The 25,414-nt window shown below is 38.5% G+C and overlaps 1 pseudogene; it reads right to left on the bottom strand.

Moving 5' to 3' along the window:
* LOC132413621 (adenosine 5'-monophosphoramidase HINT1 pseudogene) overlaps window positions 1-7,603 on the bottom strand; it is a 29,156-nt pseudogene extending 21,553 nt beyond the window's left edge.
* Between the last annotated feature and the right edge of the window lie 17,811 nt (window positions 7,604-25,414).

The following is a 25,414-nucleotide window of genomic DNA, read 5'->3' as shown; positions in this document are numbered from 1 at the left end:
AGGTGATATTTATCCTAAGATTTGGATGATATATAGGACTTCAACAAATATAAAAGTAGAGAAAAGTAAGAATGAATAGCATGACATTAAACAAGAGAAAGAAAACAACTGGGCCTTTTAAGCAAATGTCAAGTGATCCATGCTGAATTGATAATAAAACAAATGAAGAAAAGTTGGGAGACTTAAGTAGAAAAACATGGAGCAAACTGGATTAAGGAGAATATTGAACGCCATGCTAAGGAATTGCAACTTTCTAGGAATGTGGAATTGAGAGTCATCAGATTTTTTTAGATCAAGGGAATAAATTTTGACTGGAGGTTTTCAAAATTAATTTGTACCAATAGAAAAACAATCACTATTGGGAATTCCCTGGTGGTCCACTGGTTAGGACTTGGTGCTTTCACTGCCGTGGGTCCAAGAGTTCAATCCCTTGGTCTGGGAACTATGATTCCACAAGCCAAGTGTGGCAAGTCTAAAAAAAACAAAAAAAAAACAAAAAAATAATCACCATTGTCAGAGTCATGACGAGCTGCTTTCTACTTCCAAATCTTAAACTTGTTAGTAATATGAATAAGTCTGTTTCTTCTTCTTCTTGTGCCTCAGTTTTCTCACATGGAAAAATGAGGGATAATTACTTTTCTATCAGGGTCCCTGTGAGAATTTATTCAGGTAATACATGCAATGCATCCGAACAAATACATTCTTTCTTTATTTTTCTCCAAAATTTTAATGAATGGGGAATTGAAGACTGTTAGTAGAAGGATAAAATATAAACGTGAAATTAGGTAGTAACAGAATATTAAGATTTTATTTTAACATAATTTTGTATAAAATATAATGTCTTCAATATAGACTACATGTTTCTAACCTTTAGATGCAGTAGAATATTTAGCTCGTCTAATTTACCCTACCTCATTTCAAAATCATGGATGAAAATTGAAAATTATACTTTAGTAGTGTGATGAACTGGGCAATTGGGATTGACATGTATACACTGATGTGTATCAAATTGATGACTAATAAGGACCTGCTGTATAAAAAAATAAAATTAAATTTAAAAAAAAGAAAATTATACTTTAGTTTCAAGTCATAAACCTTAACCACATATATAATATGCTCCAATATTTGTTTACACAAGTTGAGTCTATTAAGTATTGATACTTAGTGTTGTCTCAACTTAGACAACAGCCTATTCTACTTTGGCAGATTTCAGAACAGCTTTAACCCTTTAAAAATATATATATTTCCCCCTCAGACACATACATATATCTAAGATTTTTTTTTTTCTTTTTTTTTTTTGCGGTACGCGGGCCTCTCACTGTTGTGGCCTCTCCCATTGCGGAGCACAGGCTCTGGACACGCAGGCTCAGCGGCCGTGGCTCACGGGCCCAGCCACTCCGCGGCACGTGGGATCCTCCCGGACCGGGGCACGAACCCGCGTCCCCTGCATCAGCAGGCGGACCCCCAACCACTGCACCACCAGGGAAGCCCCTAAGATTGTATTTTATATGATCTTTACATACGCTGCATATGAAATAGCATAAGTAGGTCAATCAATTTGTGAACTTGTTGTTAAATGTTAACACAGTTCCCAACTCTGATATGAGCAGTTTGAAGCATGTATTACATTAAGTTCATTTTTTTCTACTTTTCAATTCAAGGAGTGCATTAAAAAAATCAAAATGGTCACTGTGAATGATTAAATGTCTCCTGTCACAGTATCTGATTTAGCATCCCATTTATAGCAACCCCCACCAAAAATCCTCTTTAGTGAATTGCACTGCCTTTTTGAAGATTAGGCCATTAATAAATAATGTGACTTCAGATTTTACCGATTTGGCTGTGTTTGCAGAGGCCACCAACTCTGTCAGAGGATGTCATCTGGAGATTGTTATAGGAAGGACGAGTGGTGTTGAGATAAAAACATGTAAATAAATAAATTAATGAAATCTAAAACAATTATGTCCTGAACATTGCCAAATCTGATTCTCAAATTTTGTCTTCTCAAACCTCTCCCCTACCCATAACCCTCTCCACCACGCCCAGATCTTCTCTTGGGAATGTCCAAGATTGTGAACTGAAGCTGTTGAGGGTCTGAGACCAGAAGCCTGAGCAACAATGGATAATGGAGCAGGGAGTGGCAAGGGCATGGGACACGGTTGAGGGACTGCAGGGCTGCAGAGAACATCTACACATAGGGGACGCCTTTCCCATCTGGAGAAGCATGACCTCACCTGTGTCCTCAAAGTAATGGCTCTCACATGTGAGTTCTGTGTACACATTCCTGCATCCTGCAGAGTCTCAGGAATACCTGGTGGGTCTCTGCTTGTCCTGAACAAGACTTATTTCCAAACTTAGAGATTTGAGTTTGGAATCATTCCTATATTTTTAAATCATTTACTCACTTTATGGCAGTGTAACTGACATACAAAAAGTTGTACATATTTAATGTATACAGTTTGATTGGTTTGGAGATTAACATACGCCTGTGAAACCATCACCACAGTCTATGTCATAAACATATCCATTACCTCCAAAAATTTCCTCCTGCCGTCTTTATTTATTATTATTACTTTGGGGGGTGATAGAACACTTAATGTAAGATTTAGCCTCTTAGCAAATTTTCAAGTATACAGTGTTGTTTACTATAGTCACCATGCTGTACAGTAGACCTCATCTTGTATAACTGAAACTTTGTACCCTTTGACTGCTCCCTCCCCTTACCCCTCCCCCAAGCCCCTGGCAACCACCATTCCAATCTGTACCTCCTCCATCACGTTCACTAAACCACGGATATTTCTATAAATGTGGTGGGGTTTGTACTCACATATGCTGAAGGCTGGGATGGATTTTTGCCTAAGAAAGTAAGACGTTTCATTCATTTCTGAGTGGCCAAGCTGCCCCTGGAAATCTGCAATAGTTCTTTTGCTCCAAGAAAATAGGCCATGCATCAACTTTCACCAGGGAAAGTTTATACAATATAAATTCTGCATCTATGCTAGAAATACACAATCCAAATAATTATGTAAATACATTGTGATATTGTACTGAAAATAGATGGACAGAGGAAGACAATGAGGAAGGGGATATATCCAGTCTTGGATTTCTTTCTTTTTATTTCATAATCTTCCCTCCCCACACTTCACACCTCTTCTTTCTTTGTTCTCCTTTTCTAATAATTCCAGGATGGAAATTGCTACAGGTGCAAGATATTTAAAGTGTACAATATAATGATCTGATATACATACATATACATTGTGAAAGAATCCCCACAATGAAGTTAATTAACATTTTCATCACCTCATATATTTATCTTTGGGGTTCAAGTTCTATGTCTTAGCAAATTTCAGTTATGCAATACAGTGTTATCAACTATAGTCACCATGTTATACATTGGATCCCCAGAATTTATTCATCTTATAACTGAAAGTTTATATCATTTTACCCATCACTCCCTATTTCCCCCACCCCCCGGCAACCGTTTCTCTACTGTCTGTTTCTATGAGTTTGACTTTTCCTACACTCTGTTTATCTCAAAATCTTCATTGTTATGGAAGATTTTATGAGAAGCCAATAAATCTCAGGTAATAGGAAGGCAGGATGACCACTCATGGGCATATGCTGTGACTTTGTGCATTTAATGTTAGCCAATGGAATATTGGGATTCTAAAAAGATAACCAACATGTTTTCTATTAAAGGGACAGTCAGAGAAATTGAGATTGGGAAGGGCCATCCAAGCAAGTTGGCATGGCTGCAACTTATTACTGAAAATTAATTTATTAGAATTCTATATTATACATCACTCTTGAGTCCTTAGTTCATGGTATAGTATGGTAAAAAAATGTGTCTTTCACCTGTGTCGGAGCCTTCAGAGCTGACAGCCATACCCTGGACCTTTATAACTTCATTAAGCTGACAAATGTCACCTAATGAGACCTCCTTGTCCACAAGGTATATCCAGACATCAATAATAAGTGTGTTTTGTTTTTATAATTTTATCCAGGCATATTTTGACTTATATTTATCAGTGGTCAGTGTATGAAAGTATTTTATATTGATACCATTCATTATGTATTTGGCTAAAATATTAAGGCCATAATGATAAAGTAGAATTTATTGATGAAACATTTTATTGCTCACTATAAAAAAAAAGAACCTGAAAAAAATCTTTGCAAAATACCTTTAAAGTTTGTGCTTCTAAATGAAAAGGAACATTCTAGCAAGAATTTTTACCATCTAATTTATAGTAAGAGTACGTACCAAATAAGTTTCAGTGTATTTTTTTTTTCAGTTCTATAAGTACTTAGATGCTTCCAGGATAAGAGGCACAGTGCTGGGTGCTGTGGAGAGTACTTAAAAATATGAGACAGTCCAGTGTAGGAGGTGGGCCGTGATAAAAAGTAGTAATTGTCATATCAAAGTTAGGATAAACCACTAGGAAGAAAAAGATTAAATCCACATGAGCTCAGGAGAGGCTTCTGGATGGAGATGGTGTTTAGACCAACCTTTGAAGGATGGCAGTTCTGTTTTGAGTCACATTTTTAGATAATCTATATCATACATCTGATAGTCATTTTTCTACTTTGTATTAGTTAATATATCTGAACTGTGCTTTCAGCATTCCTAGCTCTACTTAGTTTAGTCAGCCCTGCACAGGTTTGTTTTATGAGCTAAGTGTTTTTAGTTTTACATAGCGTACTGTACTATTTTTCTTTCCTAATTTAAAAATTTTATTTTCTGATTCTGTACGTGCCCCTGTTCTTAACCTGAAAATTCTTCTTAAACTTTCACAGTTTTTCTCCTTTCGAAACAGATTATGTTTTCATTCCTTACACATAGGCCTGTTTAAGGAGTTCTTCTGTAACCTCTGTTATATCCTCACTCCCAACATTGTTTTGATTGGAGATCAAAGAAGCAGCAAAGCCAACTTTTCTAAACATTGATTTCCATCCATCTGGGCATTTTAAATTGGCATATTAACTCATCCTAGTAACTATTAAGACTCGAATATTTTATAACTATTGTAACAATTCTGGCAAAGTAAAAACATTTTAAGTCCAACAGATAAAGTGAAAACTCTTCCAAGATATAGAAATAATTTTCTTCTGTCTGTAAGTTTTTCAATGGTATAAATGTTATCTTAACTTGAAAATATACTAACTTAAAATATATCACAGGGGCTTCCCTGGTGGCACAGTGGTTGACAGTCAGCCTGCCGATGCAGGGGACACGGGGTCGTGCCCCGGTCCGGGAAGATCCCACATGCCTCAGAGCGGCTGGGCCCATGAGCCATGGCCACTGGGCCTGCGTGTCCGGAGCCTGTGCGCCACGACAGGAGAGGCCGCAGCAGTGAGAGCCCTACGTACAGCAAAATATATATATGTGTGTATATATATATATATATATATATATATATATATATATATATATATATCACAGAAAAAGTTATAATAATATTATAGAAGATAGATATTTTGAGTTGACTGACAGACTCACTGGAATGTTTTCAATATTACTGCAATGGAAATTTTACTTCGTATAGTTATGAAGGTACTACCACAAAATGAATAAATAAATACCAAATTCTCTCTGTGCTCCATAAGGATATTATGATAAAATAATTACTTTGCTTACTTTCATAGTTGGTAAAAATCTTGTTCAATGCAAGTTTTCTAGACAATTCTTCCACTGTATTATTAATAGTAATAGTTCCTGGTTTTCTTTCTTTGATTCACATGAAGCACTAAAAGAAAGGCCACAAACTCAGAAATCACCCTATAACAGGCAGCATGACTTGGGTTCTACAGCTTTTTCCGTGAGACAGGAAGCAATTGAATGTCTCCATGGCTTTATTGAAAGTTTTTATAAGTCTAGACAAAAACTTACACAGAAACTGTTTGCAACCCTGTAACTACAGGATAAATGTGTGCAGAATGACTCTCCATGGAGAGTCAGTAATTCCAATTAGACTCCTGATCTCTGGGAGTAGACCATTTATTTGTTTGTAACTTAGTTACAATTCCAAATATTTTTAGGTCTTGATTTAAGCTTCACTAAACTGAAGATTTCATAAACTAGTAAAAAAGCCTTGGTGTATTATGACTCCATTTTATACTTTAATCCACTTGTAACACTGTATTATAAATTGACATTTTGATATTTTCATGTTTTGATTTTTTTTAATCTACATGCAAACAGATTTTATTAACATTTAAATAAGATGACTATTACATAGAAATGCATGGTAAGATCAGATTATTTATTTTAAAAAAAAAACAATCTCTATAAAGATAAGGACAAAGTATTGGGCAATAACCAAGATGGCTTTGTAAATCATCAGCAGTGTTTTGTAATTAATCGCCCATTCATACATTTGAAATTGCCTCTTAAATAAAAGGAGTAACAAATCAAACCTGTTTGACTTTTGGTAAAGTTTGGTTTAATCCTGTGTGCTGTATCTGTCATTAAATCAGATTTTAGACCTAATAACGTTGAAATGGGTGATCAGAAGAATAGAAAGTTGTCTTAACTAGGATAAGTGACAGAAAACAATCATGGCTGTTTTAGGTAGAAAGTGATAATTCAATATAAGGACACGAAAATTCTCTTGGAATAAGTCAATGCCTCCAAAGTTTCTAGAAACAGAAAATGATAGTTTTCAAACTCTTCATTACCCCTGCATACCTGTTATTATGACATCTGCTTAACTATTTTCACCCCAAGCAAATTAACTTCCTTTGCTTCTGTCATCTGGAGGGTTAGTGGATCATAATCTTCCATGTTATAGGTCCAGACTTGGTGCATACAAAGAGCTTTTCTGTCGATAGAGAAACATAAAGATTAGGTAGATATGATTGTTACTCTCAAAGTGCTTATAATTGGATGTTTGCAGTACTTGATAATTTCTCTAATTACCTCACTGTCTACTATGAGATCATCATATATTCATGGTACAAAATGAATATTTACTAACTTAAAAAGTAATGTATATTTACTTTCAAGTGTACACCCATAGTTATATGTATATATTACTAATAATGATTTCAGTAGACCAAGCAAACAGCAATAAGGGGTAAAATATTTAAGATGTCAGGGAATCATTAACTTAGTAAGTAGTGTGATTGCTGTTTTACAGATCCAGGATGTCTGTAAGATACACAAGAGTTGATTCCATAACTATTCTAAAAGGTCGAGAAAGCCAGCTTTTGGTAGTCCATCAACAACTTTGTTCTAATTGTTTTTTTAAATTGTTAGGAAATAAGATCCATACAAAAGTGTGAAGGTGTAGAGAAAGTCACCTCTGGCGAGGCAGTAGCTCCCTTTCGGTCCCTTACTCTCACCTTGTAAAGCTGACACGATCATACCACACCTCAGCCCCAAATCGTCCACGTCTTCACATCTCAGAGTGAAAGACAAAATCCACCCAATGGTCCCAAGACCCCACAAAATCTGCTCCTTCCTCTTGGCTCTCTGAACTGATCTAGAACTTTCTCCTGCCCATACTGCTCCTGACACACTGCTTTTCTCGCTGTCCTTCATTCTTGGAGCTTTTGCATTTGCTGTTCCATCTACCAGACGTGCTCTTTTCTCAGATTTCTGCATGGCCCTTGCCCTCATTTTCTTCAGGTCTAAAATAACAACACTCTTTCCACAGCCCAGACTTTTCTATCCTACCTGCTTTATTTGTCTCTGTATCTGGCATGCAACGTATTCACTCAAACTAAAGCATGAGGGACTTAGTTTAATCTAATTATATTTTTTTTTGTCATAAAGGTAATTTTAGGTCATTTTATAAAAACACAGAACTTAGGGAAGTTGTGAAATCATGTTGTGAGATCTTTTAAAAGTGTTAGGTTCTTACCAGTTTGGGAGAGTTTATGAGCGATCTACCCTAAAGTTAGTAAATGAGTTGCGATTACTTCACATGGTCATGATACAGATGGTTGGCAAGTTTTGGGATGGCCAAGTGTCATTCAACAGGCAACGGAGTGTATGAGATTTGGAATCAGAAGAATAGTGTTCAGATATGAGTGTTGCCACTTCGTTGCTTGTAATGTTGGGCAAGGTCATAAAATAGTACAGAAGATATTAGTAATGGAAGCTTAAAATATATGAATAAATAAGTGAAGGGACTTTTGTAAACCACTTAAACTTATTAAAGGGATGTAGAACTTATAGTATCTGGCTCACTTTGTTGTAGTGAGGATGAGATAAAATATAAAAATGCTCTATAAAGTGAAAAACAATATATATTATTATTATTACTCTTGGTAATCAGGAAAGTAATAAGGTAAACACATAACTGAAAAAAGTTTATACAACCTTGTGTGGGTAGAGATGCTGGTCAACACACTGACATGCACAGGTCTAATAACAATATAATTATGAAACTATAATAATGAAAAACTAATAATAGTAATATTTATCTCAGATGACTATGTGCCAGCCACTGAACTAAGAATTTTACAGCCTTATCTCTTTTGAGTAATTACTGCAATCCTATGAGGCAAGTGACTATTATCATTCCAACTTTACAAATGAAGAAAATGAAAGAATAAGCAGCCAGTTCACATAGCTAGTGAATGCTTCAACAGTGGCTGGAGTTGGTAAGTTTATTAATCATTTGGTATTGTACACACTCATATTGGTATTGTTAATCTAAACCCATAACAATACCCTTCATAAAGCCAATTTCCATTTCATTTTTGAAAGTGGAAATATAAAAGGTAAACAAATTAATTAACGTTTGTTAGGATTTAAAAACAAATATACAAATTCCTACACACATGGAAAAAAAAAGCTATTGCAATGAGTCAGAAAAGCATGAGGTCAGAAGTGTTTATATAAATGTTTTTTTATTTTTTTTTTATTTTCTAACATCTTTATTGGAGTATAATTGCTTTACAATGGTGTGTTAGTTCCTGCTTTATAACAAAGTGAATCAGCTATACATATACATATATCCCCATATCTCCTCCCTCTTGCATCTCCCTCCCACCCTCCCTATCTCACCCCTCTAGGTGGTCACAAAGCACCAAGCTGATCTCCCTGTGATCAATTTGAAATAAATATACAATAGGTTACATCCTCAGTGGCACTGGTAAATTTTATTGCAGGATGTGCTTCTTAAGGAATTTGCAAATAAAAGTCCTCAAGAGTTCCGGCCCAGCTGTCCCTTGCAGACCATAATGGCTCTTTGGCCCTCTGTTCCACCAGAGGTCACTGCACCACCTGCCAGGCAAGGCCCCCAGGTGCTGAGGGCAGATCCTCCCTCCCCCGTGGTGACCTCTGTACACACAGTGCCTTCCTGGGTCTTAAGAGAGGATGATCCATCGATATAAGTGAGCTTTCTGCTCCCACAGAATTCATAGAACACACAAGCAGGTGATTATAATTATCCAGGCCCTAGAAATTCCAATACATCTCTTCTCATGCTTGATTATATGAAAACGAGTAATACAAATTGCTGAAAAACTGCTCTGAATGAGGTTGAAACCCAAGGTCTAGAATGTAACAGAATTGCCACTATCTTTGATTTTTTTTTATCATCTGAAAGATCAGCTCCACCGTGAATAACTTTGAGGGGTTGCCTACATAAGTGGGGTTTTTTCCCAGTATGATTTTTAACTTCAGCGCTGATGGCAAGAAAGAATTAAATGATTTAAGGGGGTGAAAAAAAGTATTTACAGGGGAAATAGCCATGTGATTGTCAAGGAGCTCTTACATATTAAACGGGACAGTTTCGTCTCTCGTCTCATAGCTACAGAAAAACAGGAAGTATTGGGAAGGGAAAAATGAGGGTTGGGAAGAGGTGAAGGTGGGACGTCTGGTTTGTCTGTGTGAGATCTCTTGCTGGCACTATGCCCAGAAATTTTTTCTTACCCCTTTGAAAGACAGAGGCTGTATAAAGAGCTCTAAAGAGATTGATTTTCCTGGGAAAAGATTTGAGACAGGACAGTCAGGGCAAGCCAGGCTGGTACTGGCCGTGAGACCAGACCAGAACGGATGCGGGATCCTGGTCAGTGCTGTGAAAAAGGCCAGGAAGAACAGCGAGGTGAGATGCCCAGAGAAGGCACTGACTCTGAGGTTCTTGGAGGACATGGCGGTGGGGGAAAGATAGAAAAGGCAGCTTTGGGAAGTGGGAGCAGGGGAAATAGTAGAAAGGGAAAACACCTGTTATTTTAAGCCAGTGATTAATGATCACAAGGAATTGGAGACTTGGAGATGAAAAATAAATGTGAGGATTTACCTAAAGGAAACAATGAAATATACATGGATATTTATATACAGGGGAATTTACTGCAGTGTTATTTATAATATTGAAAATTTTAAAGTAATCTGTATGTCTATATACATATATATGATATAGAGGATATATATTGTAAACATATATATGATGTATATGTGAGTATGTAAATACCATAGACTACGTAGCCATTAAAATATATTTTCTAATAATATTTTAATTCTAAATAGGTATTTTAAGTTTAAAAATCCATAAAGCAGCATTTACCCTTATATATATATATATGGTATACAAATATACATATACATGCATGTATACACATAAGTGAAGAGAGAAGTGAGAGATAATGAAAGAATACATCAAAATGTCAGCAATGATTTTCTTTAGATAATGGAATTGCATGATTTTAATTTACCTTCTCTATGCTTTTTGGTGTTTTTCAGATTTTTTTACAGTACTGGAGTCTGCCTTTATATTTTGTATTTTCTTAATTTGTGTCACTTATGAACATTTTCTAAAGTTTTCAATAAATACTGGATATTGTTTGTTTTTTAATTAATTTTTATTAATTTTAATTCAGATTCATTTTTTATTAAATTAAAATAAAAATGCATATCAACTTCAAGTAGCACACTTAGAATAACCCCATTTTTCTTTTTTTTTTTAATTGGAATATAGTTGCTTTACAATGTTGTGTTAGTTCCTGCTGTACAGCAAAGTGAATCAGTTATACATAGACATATATCCACTCTTTTTTAGATTCTATTCCCATATAGGTCATTACAGAGTAATGAGTAGAGTTCCCTGTGCTATTCAGCAGGTTCTTAGTAGTTAAATAAAGCATGAAGTTCCCCTGTTCCAGTTCCTCTCAAGCCCCTGTAATATTTTGTGTCACATCTCTTGGTGGCCCCATATTTATCCATGTTTGTTTTCAATTCTTGTATTAATTATTATCAGGATTCTAAATAATATGTTTATATTTTATACTAGTTATTCTACATATGCCTCTGATTCTTTCTCTACTCTTTATTGAGCAGTCCCACTCCTGGATATGAATCCGGAAAAAACTGAAAACACTATTTCGAAAAGATACATGCACCCCAGTGTTCGTAGCAGCACTACTTAACGTTAGCCAAGATATGGAAGGAACCCAAATGACCATGCATATATGCATGTATATATACAATGGAATATTACTCAACCATTAAAAAAAGAATGAAATTCTGCCATTTGTAGCAAGATGGGTGGACCTAGAGAATATTATGCTCAGTGAAATAAGTCAGACAGAAAAAGACAAACACTATATGATATCACTTGATGTGGAATCTAAAAAATAAAGCAAAGGAATATATAGAGCAAGACAGAAACAGACTGTGGTTACCAGTGGGGGAGGGAAGGGGGAGGGGCAAGATAGGGGTATGGGATTAAGAGATACAAACTACTATATGTAAAATAGAAGAGCAACAAAGTTATATTTTACAGCAAAGGGAATTATAGCCATTATTTTGTAAAAACTTTTAATAGTCTATAAAACTTTTTATAATCTATAAAAATACTGAATCACTATGCTATACACCTGGAACTAAAATAATGTCATATATCAACTGTACTTCAATTTAAAAAAAGTCAATTTGTGTCATCAGGGTTGTGTTCTTTCTGGAAACTCTAGGGAAAATACATTTCCTTGCCTTTCTAGCTTCTAGAGACCACTTATATTTCTGGTACATGGCCACATTCTTCTTGATAACCAGCCAGAAGCATCTCAGATCTCTCTTTCTGACTCTGACCTTGACTTTCATGCTTCCCTCTTTCACTTATAAGACTCTTGTGATTACAGTGGGTCTATCTGAATAATCCTGAATAATCTCTACATCTCAAGATTATTAACTTAGTCACATCTCTAAAGTCCATTTGGCATGTAAGGTAACAAATTCACAAGTTCTGACCATGAGGTCATGAACATCTCGGGGGTCACTGTTCTGCCTGCCACCATGGCTAAGGATAAAATGCCAAATTTAATTATGTGGTTTGCAAAATTACAAGCTAGTTAAATGCCTGACTCTCCAAGTCTTCCATAACAAGAATGGGCACTGGTCAGAAAGGAATGTGATCCTTAGACTTGGAATGGGAATATTTGGGCAGACACAGACAAGTCTGAGAAACATTTCTCTCAGCCCCTCCAAATCACCCTTGCTAGAAGCAGCCACCTCCTCACATGTCTAAGTAAACTGCCTCCCTTTCATTAAAACCTTTCTTTAGTTGTTTGTTCCCTGGGGAAGGCCTCTTATCCTTCCTTACTTTTTCTACCACTTCTCACTGTTTTCAGGTTCATAAAAAAATCAGATCTCAGAATGTCCCAGAGGGAGAAAGGATTTGGCACATATACCACTTAGGAAAAAGAGAGTGAATATGCTAAAGAGCTCACAAAACTTTGCTAATATATTTCAATAAAAATCTGGGGAATACAGGTGTAAATGATTTCTGATGATGGTGGTCAAATATGATGGAACATAAGGTTAGACGTGTTTGAATTAAGCCATTGGTGCTCTCTGTGGTTCTAGTTTTGGGTTTTTTTTTTTTTCTTTTTGGCTGCACAGCATGTGGAATCTTAGTTCAACAAACAAGGGATCCAACCCCGGGCCCTTGACAGTGAGAGCATGGAGTCCTAACCACTGGACCACCAGGGAATTCCTGTGATTCTAGTTTTAATGTATAAATTTTGAGTAGCCATCAGTGACAGTTTGGTTGGTTAATTGAAGCCCTGTCTCAATAATGACCTCTATTCAGTGTGCCTCAGATGCTGGAACTTCCCTGGCATGCTTTAGAGGAGGAAATTCAGACGCTCAGGGAGATGGGAATCTTGAGGTGGATCAATTATGTGCAACCTATTCAGCAACCATCAATGAAATCCATGGAGGGGATTCAGAAACTTCCCTCCTGAAGACACTAGGAAACACACGGCTACAGGGAGCTCAGTGGTGGCTGTCCTCTACAGGCTGGGGACGGCAGTTGGGAGATGCTGCCACAGAGTTGAATTCACTGATTGCAGTAGAAACAAGAGAACGCCACAGAGGCAAAGAACAGATAGTAACATCTAACCTTCAGAGAAAAGATGGGAACAATGGGAACAATTACTATAATAGAAAGAAGAAACAGTTTCTGATCTAGAAGGATCCATGGTTGTGGCTAGTTAATCACTGTGTCCCTAAGAATAAAATATATGAGAAAACATATAAAGTGTATCCTGAGGAATATGATCAAACAAAACAAAACAAAACTCTAGGTCTGGAGAGTGGAAAAGTGACTTGAGTCACTGTAGTGGAAATTCATAACTTCAGACCCAGTTTCTGAACGTAAGCCTGTGCACCTGAAATGAGAGAAAATCTGGGTCCTCTGGCATAAGAACCTGAGATAGGACCACAAATTGTATAATTTTCTTATATTCCTCACGTAGTTCCTTAGGATTTCCTTGCATGGCCACGTGCTTTGGTAATGTTTTCTCACTTTAGGATTTCTTTTTGATATTTATGCAGTACCACAGAAGTAATTTTTTTAGAAAGAATACTAGTAAACATGTCTTACCTTACATATCTGAATATGTCTAATATATGCTTTTACACTTGAAAGCTAGTTTAACTGAATATAAAACTTTAGATCAAAATATTTTCCGTAAAATGTTTATTCTTCCCTAAGAACTTTTGAAGACACAGGAATTACAGTGTTCTTTAGTTGGATGCAAATCTGATTCTTATTAAATTATGGGTAACATGGTTTTTCTCTCTTCTAGCAATGAGATTTTTAGAGGGCTTAATTGACACACCAAGGCTACCAGCTTAGGAGTTCACCAAGAAGAGAAATTAGCATAAATTTGTGTGTTATAGGAAATGAAATATTGTAGCATCCTATGACTTGTGGTAAAATTAACTGGCTTATGGGATTTCAAAATGTTTGTTAATAAAACCTTTCTTTATCTTGATACTTAAGAGATTATGTTACTCCTGTAACAGTAATCTGTAATCAACTAAGAGTTTGCTAACAATACATAAATGTTCGCTGGCTTCAGTTCCTCTCCTCCTCCCAGAAGTCTAATATAGTAGGTCTGGAGCCTGTGTGTTTGCATTTTTAACATGTATCCCAGGGAATTATGATCTTCTTCAAAGTTTAAAGATCATTTTCATATATTTGTCCCAGTAAAATATGCCATGTAAGAGGCAGTCAGTGAATATTTTTGAAAAGGAGGATAAATGAATGAGAATGAAGGAATAAAAGCAAATTTAAAGGGAAACCAAAGTCTGAGACCACTTGTCTCTGTGAGCAATGCTTTATTTCTAAGTCTGCAGATCTGATGAGCCAATAGAATATGATAAATAGTGTAGTGTAGTATTGTAGCAGCAAAGATATTTCAACCTCTCTGAATCTCCATCAACAAAATGGTAGCATTTCTCACAAGGTTCAAATTAGGAACTGATTTAGTTAATTTCTCCCAGCACATAATAGGTACTAAATAAATGGTGGCTCTTATTCCAGAAAATACTTCTACCTTATATCTATGACATAAATTCAATGTCCTTACTTGACACTGTTGAGCAGAATATGTATCTTTTCATTCGAACATGAAGACCAAAGTCATAAAACGAATTCAGATTTATACTAACCTGAGCATATTATTTTCAATGACATTCATTTTCCTCACATTGCCCCTTTGGTGCTGGCTGAGCTATAGAAAGCAAGAAATAGGCTTGTGAGAAAAAAGAGACATATCCTAATGAGATTTAGGTCGCTTTTTTCCCCGCATTTTCTATGGTGAGCATTGATTAATTACGATGAGAAAGTGTTTCTAAAAAACATAGGAGGGGCTTCCCTGGTGGCGCAGTGGTTGAGAGTCCGCCCGCCAATGCAGGGGACACGGGTTCGTGCCCTGGTCCGGGAAGATCCCACATGCCACGGAGCGGCTGGACCCATGAGCCATGGCTGCTGAGCCTGCATGTCCGGAGCCTGTGCTCTGCAACGGGAGAGGCCACAACAGTGAGAGGCCCGCGTACCGCAAAAAAAAAAAAAAAAAAAAAAAAAAACATAGGAGACTCAGCTCAAATGCAACTGCCACTCAGACTTCACTAGATTTTCCAATTTATATTCAAATGATCCCACATTTTGGGATCAAGACTTGGAGGGATCTTTGATAACAAAGTTCTCTTCAATCTGGCATTTCCCACAACTCCACAGGGTCCACCCCAGGGCCCGGGATGAAGAGTCCAGTCCAGTAAGTGTGCATGCAGATCAGAAAGAGTACACTCACCTAGTTTTAAAACACCCAAGATGCTGTGCCCTGAATTTTAAACAGTGCATGTGACTTGGTTCATTTTGGTTTCAAGTTCAAAGGCATGAGATCAGTTCTGTGGGTTAACAGTGAGTACATCTTTCAAGAGCTGCTTGATCCCCTCAGACATGGAAGTTCTTCATTCCTGGAGATGTGCAACTCTGTCTTTGGTTTTTCTAGCAGCATCTCATACACAGGGATGATCTCAGACCCCTGTTTCACAGAGGCCCCCAGGAGTTCCCCGGGGGGAATTTTGAGTGAAGTTTCAGAATCTGAGTAAGCAATGGGCGGGCACAAGTGTTGGAAGCAGCTGGATTCTAGTAAATTGACAATAACTAACAGGAAGTAGTATCAGAGCAGATGCTTTAGGTAGTAACAATCGGAGAAAGTCAGCCTGAAAGATTTGCCCATCTCCTTAAGTGTATCATCTAGTCATTAGTCATGGTAAGCTACTGGGCAAATAGTCATAGGCTCAGACATGTGGCATCTTGGGGACAAAGAGTTTCCCAGAATCACATTAAAAACCTGAAGGATGCTATGTAATCTTTTTGGTTTTTAATAAATATAATCCTTTATTTTGGGGGGTGTGAATTTTTATATTTAATTTTATTTTTTATATAGCAGGTTCTTTATATTTAATTTTATTTTTTATATAGCAGGTTCTTATCTGTTTTATACATATTAGTGTATACGTGTCAATCCCAATCTCCCAATTCATCCCACCACCAACACCCCCCCCCCCACAACTTTCCCCTCTTGGTGTCCATAAGTTTGTTCTCTACATCTGTGTCTCTATTTCTGCCTTGCAAACCGGTTCATCTGTACCATTTTTCTAGATTACGTATGTATGCGTTAATACACGATATTTGATTTTCTCTTTCTGACTTACTTCACTCTGTATGACAGACTCTAGATCTTTCCACGTGTCTACAAATGACCCAATTTCGTTCCTTTTTATGGCTAATATTCCATGGTATACATATATATATATATAAATATATAAATATATATATATATACACATACACATACCACATCTTCTTTATCCATTCATCTGTCGGGCATTTAGGTTGCTTCCATGACCTGCCTATTGTAAATAGTGCTGCAATGAACACTGGAGTTCATGTGCCTCTTTGAATTATGGTTTTCTCTGGGTATATGCCCAGTAGTGGGATTGCTGGGTCATATGGTAATTCTATTTTTAGTTTTTTTAAGGAACCTGCGTACTGTTCTCCATAGTGGCTGTATCAATTTACATTCCCACCAACAGTGCAAGAGGGGTCCCTTTTCTCCATACCGTGTCCAGCATTTGTTGTTTATAGATTTTCTGATGATACCCATTCTAACCGGTGTGAGGTGATACCTCATTGTAATGTTGATTTGCATTTCTCTAATAATTAGTGATGTTGAGCAGCTTTTCATGTGCTTCTTGGCCATCTGTATGTCTTCTTTAGAGAGATGTCTATTTAGGTCTTCTGCCCACTTTTTGAGTGGGTTGTTTTTTTTCATTATTGAGTTGCATGAGCTGTTAATATATTTTGGAGATTAATCCTTTGTCCGTTAATTCATTTGCAAATATTTTAACACATCCTGAGGGTTGTCTTTTCATCTTGTTTGTAGTTTCCTTTGCTGTGCAAAAACTTGTAAGTTTCATTAGGTCCTGTTTGTGTCTTTTTGTTTCTATTTCCATTACTCTAGGAGGTGGGTCAAAAAGATCTTGGTGTGATTTATGTCAAAGAGTGTTCGTCCTATGTTTTCCTCTAACAGTTTTATAGTGTCCAGTCTTACATTTAGGTCTTTAATCCATTTTGAGTTTATTTTTGTGTATGGGTTAGGGAGTGTTCTAATTTCATTCTTTTACATGTAGCTGTCCAGTTGAATTTCCCAGCTGAATTTATTAAAGACTCTGTCTTTTCCCCATTGTATATCCTTGCCTCCTTTGTCATAGATTAGTTGACCATAGGTGCATGGTTTTATCTCTGGGCTTTCTATCCTGTTCCATTGATCTATATTTCTGTTTTTGTACCAGTACGATATTGTCTTGATTACTGTAGCTTTGTAGTATAGTCTGAAGTCAGGGAGCCTGATTTCTCCAGCTCCGGTTTCTTCCCTCAAGATTGCTTTGGCTATTCGGAGTCTTCTGTGTCTCCATACAAATTTTAAGATTTTTTTGTTCTAGTTCTGTAAAAAATGCCACTGGTAATTTGATAGGGATCGCATTGAATCTGTAGATTGCTTTGGGTAGTATACTCATTTTCACAATATTGATTCTTCCAATCCAGGAACATGGTATTTCTCTTCATCTGTTTCTGTCATTTTGATTTCTTTCATCCATGTCTTATAGTTTTCTGAGTACAGGTCTTTCACCTCCTTAGGTAGGTTTTTGTTTTGTTTTGTTTTTTATTCAGCAGGTTCTTATTAGTTATCCATCTTATACATATTAGTGTATATGTGTCAATCCCAGTCTCCCAATTCTTAGGTTTATTCCTAGGTATTTTATTCTTTTTGTTGCAATGGTGAATGAGACTGTTTCCTTAGTTTATCTTTCTGATCTTTCATTGTTAGTGTATAGGAATGCAAGAGATTTCTGTGCATGAATTTTGTATCCTGCAACTTTACCAAATTCATTGATTAGCTCTAGTAGTTTTCTGTTGGCATCTTTAGGATTCTCTATGTATAGTATCATGTCATCTGCAAACAGTAACAGATTTACTTCTTCTTTTCCAATTTGTATGCCATGGCTAGGACTTCCAAAACTATGTTGAATAATAGTGGTGAGAGTGGACATCCTTGTCTTACTCCTGATCTTAGAGGAAATGCTTTCAGTTTTTCACCATTGAGAATGATGTTTGCTGTGGGTTTGTCATATATGGCCTTTACTATGTTGATGTAGGTTCCCTCTATGCCCACTTTCTGGAGAGTTTTTATCATAAATGGGTTGAATTTTGTCAAAAGCTTTTTCTGCATCTATTGAAATGATCATATGGCTTTTATTCTTCAGTTTGTTAATATGGTGTATCACATTGATTGATTTGCGTGTGGTGAAGAATCCTTGCATCTCTGGGATAAATGCCACTTCATCATGGTGTATGATCTTTTTAATGTGTTGTTGGATTCTGTTTGCTAGTATTTTGTTAAGGACTTTTGCATCTATATTCATCAGTGATATTGTTCTGTAATTTTCTTTTTTTATAGTTTCTGTGTCTGGTTTTGGTATCAAGTTGATGGTGGCCTCGTAGAATGAGTTTAGAAGTGTTCCTTTGCAATTTTTTGGAAGAGCTTGAGAAGGGTGGGTGTTAGCTCTTCTCTAAATGTTTGATAGAATTCACCTGTGAAGCCATCTGGACCTGGACTTTTGTTTGTTGGAAGATTTTTAATCACAGTTTCAATTTCATTACTTGTGATTCGTCTGTTCATATTATCTGTTTCTTCCTGGTTCAGTCTTGGAAGGTTACACCTTCCTAAGAATTTGTACATTTCTTCCAGGTTGTCCATTTTATTGGCATGGAGTTGCTTGTAGTAGTCTCTTATGATGCTTTGTATTTCTGCGGTGTCTGTTGTTAACTTCTCCTTTTTCATTTCTAATTTTATTGATTTGAGTATGCTCCCTCTTTTTCTTGAGGAGTCTGGTTAAAGGTTTATCAATTTTGTTTATCTTCTTAAAGAACCAGCTTTGAGAACTTTTATTGATCTTTGCTATTGTTTTGTGTCTATTTCATTTATTTCTGCTCTGATCTTTATGATTTCTTTCCTTCTACTAACTTTGGGTTTTGTTTGTTCTTCTTTCTCTAGTTCCTTTAGGTGTCAGGTTAGATTGTTTATTTGAGATTTTTCTTGTTTCTTGAGGTAGGATTGCATTGGTATAAACTTCCCTCTTAGAACTGCTTTTGCTGCATCCTATAGGTTTTGGATTGTCATGTTTTCATTGTCATTTGTCTCTAAGTATGTTTTGATTCCCTCTTTGATTTCTTCAGTGATCTCTTCGTTATTTAGTAACGTATTGTTTAGCCTCCATGTGTTTGTGTTTTTTACTCTTTTCTCCCTGTAATTTATTTCTAATTCATAGCGTTGTGGGCCGAACAGATGCTTGATATGATTTCAATTTTCTTAAATTTACCGTGGCTTGATTTGTGACCCAAGATGTGATGTATCCTGGAGAATGTTCCGTGTGCACCAGAGAAGAAAGTGTAATCTGCTGTTTTCAGATGGTATGTCCTATAAATATCAATTAAATATATCTGGTCTATTGTGTCATTTAAAACTTGTGTTTCCTGGGCTTCCCTGGTGGCGCAGCGGTTGAGAGTCTGCCTGCCGATGCAGGGGATGTGGGTTCGTGCCCCAGTCCGGGCAGATCCCACATACCGCGGAGCAGCTGGGCCCGTGAGCCATTGCCGCTGGGCCTGTGCGTCCGGAGCCTGTGCTCCAAACGGGAGAGGCCACAGCAGTGAGAGGCCTGTGTACTGCAAAAAAAAAAAACAAAACAAAAACCTTGCGTTTCCTTATTAATTTTCTGTCTGGATGATCTATCCATTGGTGTAAGTGAGGTGTTAAAGTTCCCCACTATTATTGTGTTACTGTTGATTTCCTCTTTGAGAGCTGTTAGCAGTTGCCTTATGTATTGAGGTGCTCCTCTGTTGGGTGCATATATATTTATAATTGTTATATCTTCTTCTTGGATAGATCCCTTGATCATTATGTAGTGCCCTCCTTGTCGCTTGTAACATTCTTTACTTTAAAGTCTATTTTATCTGATATGAGTATTGCTACTCCACCTTTTTTTTGATTTCCATTTGCATGGAATATCTTTTTTCCATCTCCTCACTTTTAGTCTGAATGTGTTGCTAGGTCTGAAGTGGGTCTCTTGTAGACAGCATATATATGGGTCTTGTTTTTTAATCAATTCAGCAAGCCTGTGTCTTTTGGTTGGAGCATTTAATACATTCACATTTAAGGTAATTATCAATATGTATGCTCCTATTACCACTTTCTTAATTGTCATGGGTTTGGTTTTGTAGGTCCTTTTCTTCTCTTGTGTTTCCCACTTCGAGAAGTTTCTTTAGCATTTGTTGTAGAGCTGGTTTGGTGTTGCTGAATTCTCTTAGCTTTTGCTTGTCTGTAAAACTGTTGATTTCTCTGTCGAATCTGAATGAGATCCTTGCCAGGTAGAGTGATCTTCGTTGTAGTTTCTTCCCTTTCATCAATTTAAATATATCGTGCCACTCCCTTCTGGCTTGTAGACTTTCTGCTGAGGAATCAGCTGTTAACCTTATGGTAGTTCCCTTGTGTGTTATTTGTCGTTTTTCCCTTGTTGCTTTCAATAATTTTTGTCTTTAATTTTTGTCAATTTGATTACTGTGTGTCTCACCATGTTTCTCCTTAGGTTTATCCTGCCTGAGACTCTCTTGCTTCCTGGACTTGGGTGGCTATTTCCTTTCCCATGTTAAGGAAGTTTTCGACTATAATCTCTTCAAACATTCTCTCTGGTCCTTTCTCTCTCTCTTCTCCTTCTGGGACCCCTATAATGCAAATGTTCTTGTGTTTAATGTTGTCCCAGCGGTCTCTTAAGCTGTCTTCATTTTTTTTCATTCTTTTTTCTTTATCCTGTTCCATGGCAGTGAATTTCACATTCTGTCTTCAGGTCACTTATCCATTCTTCTGCCTCAGTTATTCTGCTACTGATTCCTTCTAGTGTATTTTTCATGTCAGTTGTTCCATTGTTCAACTCTGTTTGTTTGTTCTTTAATTCTTCTAGGTGTTTGTTCTTTAATTCTTCTAGGCCTTTGTTAAACATTTCTTATATCTTCTCGATCTTTGCCTCCATTCTTTTTCCGAGGTCCTGGATCATCTTCACTATCATTGTTCTGAATCCTTTTTCTGGAAGGCTGCCTATCTCTATGTCATTTAGATGTTTTTCTGGGGTCTTATCTTGTTCCTTCATCTGGTACATAGTCCTCTGCCTTTTCATTTTGTCTACCTTTCTGTGAATGTGGATTTCGTCCCACAGGCTGCAGAATTGTAGTTCTTCTTGCTTCTGCTGTCTGCCCTCTGGTGGATGAGGCTATCTAAGAGGCTTGTGCAAGCTTCCTGATGGGAGGGACTGGTGGTGGGTAGAGCTGGGTTTGCTCTGCTGGGCAGAGCTCAGTAAAACTTTAATCCGCTTTCTGCTGATGGGTGGGGCTGAGTTCCCTCCCTGTTGGTTGTTTGACCTGAGGTGACCAACACTGGAGCCTACTCAGCTCTTTCCTGGGGCTAATGGCGGACTCTGGTAGGGCTCACGCCAAGGAGTACTTCCCAGCACTTCTGCTGCCAGTATCCTTGTCCCCACAGTGAGCCACAGCCACCCCCTGCCTCAGCAGGAGACCCTCAAACACTAGCAGGTAGGTCTGGTTCAGTCTCCCCTGGGGTCACTGCTCCTTCCCCTGGGTCCCGATGTACACATTACTTTGTGTGTGCCCTCCAAGAGTGGAGTCTTTGTTTCCTCCAGTCCTGTCAAAGTCCTGCAATCAAGTCCTGCAAGCCTTCAAAGTCTGATTCTCTAGGAATTCCTCCTTCCGTTGTCAGACCCCCAGGTTCAGAAGCCTGATGTGGGGCTCAGAACCATCACTGCAGTGGGTGGACTTCTGTGGTATGTGTTCTCCAGTTTGTGAGTCACGCATCCAGCCGTTATGAGATTTGATTTTATTGTGATTGTGCCCCTCCTACCATCTCATTGTGGCTTCTCCTTTGTCTTTGGGGTATCTTTCTTGGTGAGTTCCAGTGTCTTCCTGTCGATGATTGTTCAGCAGTTACTTGTGATTCTGGTGCTCTCACAAGTGGGAGTGCTATGTAATCTTAATAATAATACTCGGCTCGGAGGGGAATATGGCGGAAGAGTAAGACACGGAGATCACCTTCCTCCCGACAGATACACCAGAAATACATCTACACGTGGAACAACTCCTACAGGACACCTACTGAAGGCTGGCACAAGACCTCAGACCTCCCAAAAGGCAAGAAACTCCCCATGTACCTGGGTAGGGCAAAAGTAAAAAAGAAAAAACAGAGACAAAAGAATAGGGACGGCACCTGCACCAGTGGGAGGGAGCTGTGAAGGAGGAAAGGTTTCCACACACTAGGAAGCCCCTTCGCAGGCGGAGACTGCGGGTGGCGGAGGGGGGAGCTTTGGAGCCACGGAGGAGAGCACAGCCACAGGGGTGCAGAGGGCAAAGCGGGGAGATTCCCGCACAGAGGATCGGTGCCAACCGGCACTCACCAGCCTGAGAGGCTTGTCTGCTCACCTGCCGGGGCAGGCGAGGCTGCAAGCTGAGGCTCGGGCTTAGATCAGAGCGCAGGGAGAGGACTGGGGTTGGCGGCGTGAACACAGCCTGAAGGGGCTAGTGCACCACGGCTAACCGGGAGGGAGTCCGGGAAAAGGTCTGGAGCTGCCAAAGAGGCAAGAGACTTTTTTTTCCCTCTTTGTTTCCTGGTGGGCGAGGAGAGGGGATTAAGAGCGCTGCTTAAAGGAGCTCCAGAGACGGGCGCGAGCCGCGGCTAAAAGCACGGACCTCAGAGACGGGCAGGAGACACTAAGGCTGCTGCTGCCGCCACCAAGGGGCCTGTGTGCGAGCACAGGTCACTCTCCACACCCCTCTTCCGGGCAGGCTGTGCAGCCCGCCACTGCCAGGTTCCCAGGATCCAGGGACAACTTCCCCAGAAGAACACATGGCACGCCTCAGGCTGCTGCAACATCATGCTGGCCTCTGCCTCCGCAGGCTCGCCCCACACTCCGCGCCCCTCCCTCCCCCCAGGCCTGAGTGAGCCAGAGCCCCCGAATCAGCGGCTCCTTTAACCCCGTCCTGTCTGAGCGAAAAACAGACACCCTCCAGCAACCTACATGCAGAAGCGGGGCCAAATCCAAAGCTGAGCCCCTGGGAGCTGTGAGAACAAAGAAGAGAAAGGGAAATCTCTCCCAGCAGCCTCAAGAGCAGCGGATTAAAGCTCCACAATCAACTTGATGTGCCCTGCATCTGTGGAATACATGAATAGACAACGAATCATCCCAAATTGAGGAGGTAGACTTTGAGAACAATATTTATGATTTTTTCCCCTTTTCCTCTTTTTGTGAGTGTGTATGTGTATGCTTCTGTGTGAGATTTTGTCTGTATAGCTTTGCTTCCACCATTTGTCCTAAGGTTCTATCCGTCCGTTTTTGTTTTTCTAATTTTTTATTCTTAATAATTTTTAATTTAATAACTTTATTACATTTATTTTATTTTACTTTATCTTTCTTTTTTCCTTCCTTCCTTCCTTCCTCCCACCATCCCTCCCTCCCTCCTTTCTTTCCTTCTTTCTTTCTTCCTTCCTTCCCTCCTTTCTTTCTTTCTTCCTACTACTTCTACTAATTCTTTCTCTCTACTTTTTCTCCCTTTTATTCTGAGGCCTGTGGATGAAAGGCTCTTGGTGCTGCAGCCAGGAGTCAGTGCTGTGCCTCTGAGGTGGGGGAGCTATCTTCAGGACACTGGTCCACAAGAGACCTCCCAGCTCCACATAATATCAAATGGCGAAAATCTCCAAGAGATCTCCATCTCAACACCAGCACCCAGCTTCACTCAACGACCAGCAAGCTACAGTGCTGGACATCCAATGCCAAACAACTAGCGAGACAGGAACACAACCCCACCCATTAGCAGAGAGGCTGCCTAAAATCATAAGCCCACAGACACCCCAAAACACACCACCAGACTTGGATCTTCCCACCAGACAGACAAGATCCAGCCTCATCCACCAGAACACAGGCAGTAGTCCCCTCCACCAGGAAGCCTACACAACCCACTGAACCAACCTTAGCCACTGGGGACAGACACCAAAAACAACGGGAACTACGAACATGCAGGCTGCAAAAAGGAGACCGCAAACACAGTAAGTAAGTTAAGCAAAATGAGAAGACAGAAAAACACACAGCAGATGAAGGAACAAGATAAAAACGCACCAGACCTAACAAATGAAGAGGAAATAGGCAGTCTACCTGGAAAAGAATTCAGAATAATGATCTGAAATCTTGGAAATAGAATAGACAAAATGCAAGAAACATTTAACAAGGACCTAGAAGGACTACTCTAGATGGGATCAATAGCAGAATAACTGACGCAGAAGAATGGATAAGTGACCTGGAAGATAAATAGTGGAAATAACTACTGCAGAGCAGAATAAAGAAAAAAGAATGAAAAGAACTGAGGACAGTCACAGAGACCTCTGGGACAACATTAAAAGCACCAACATTCGAATTATAGGGGTTCCAGAAGAAGAAGAGAAAAAGAAAGGGACTGAGAAAATATTTGAAGAGATTATAGTTGAAAACTTCCCTAATATGGGAAAGGAAATAGTTAATCAAGTCCAGGAAGCACAGAGAATCCCATACAGGATAAATCCAAGGAGAAATATGCCAAGACGCATATTAATCAAACTGTCAAAAATTAAATACAAAGAAGCATACTAAAGCAGCAAGGGAAAAACAACAAATAACACACAAGGGAATCCCCATAAGGTTAACAGCTGATCTCTCAGCAGAAACTCTGCAAGCCAGAAGGGAGTGGCAGGACATACTGAAAGTGAAAACCTGCAACCAAGATTACTCTATCCAGCAAGGATCTCATTCAGATTTGATGGAGAAATTAAAACCTTTACAGACAAGCAAAAGCTGAGAGAGTTCAGCACCAACAAACCAGCTTTACAACAAATGCTAAAGGAACTTCTCTAGGCAGGAAACACAGAGAAGGAAAAGACCTACAATAACAAACCCAAAACACTTAAGAAAGTGGTAATAGAAACATACATATCAATAATTACCTTAAATGTAAATGGACTAAATGCTC

Source organism: Delphinus delphis, chromosome 18 (genome assembly GCF_949987515.2).
Source record: "Delphinus delphis chromosome 18, mDelDel1.2, whole genome shotgun sequence".
NCBI lineage: Eukaryota > Metazoa > Chordata > Mammalia > Artiodactyla > Delphinidae > Delphinus > Delphinus delphis.
Note: the sequence above shows the minus strand (reverse complement) of the source record. Positions and strands in the feature narration are given on the sequence as shown.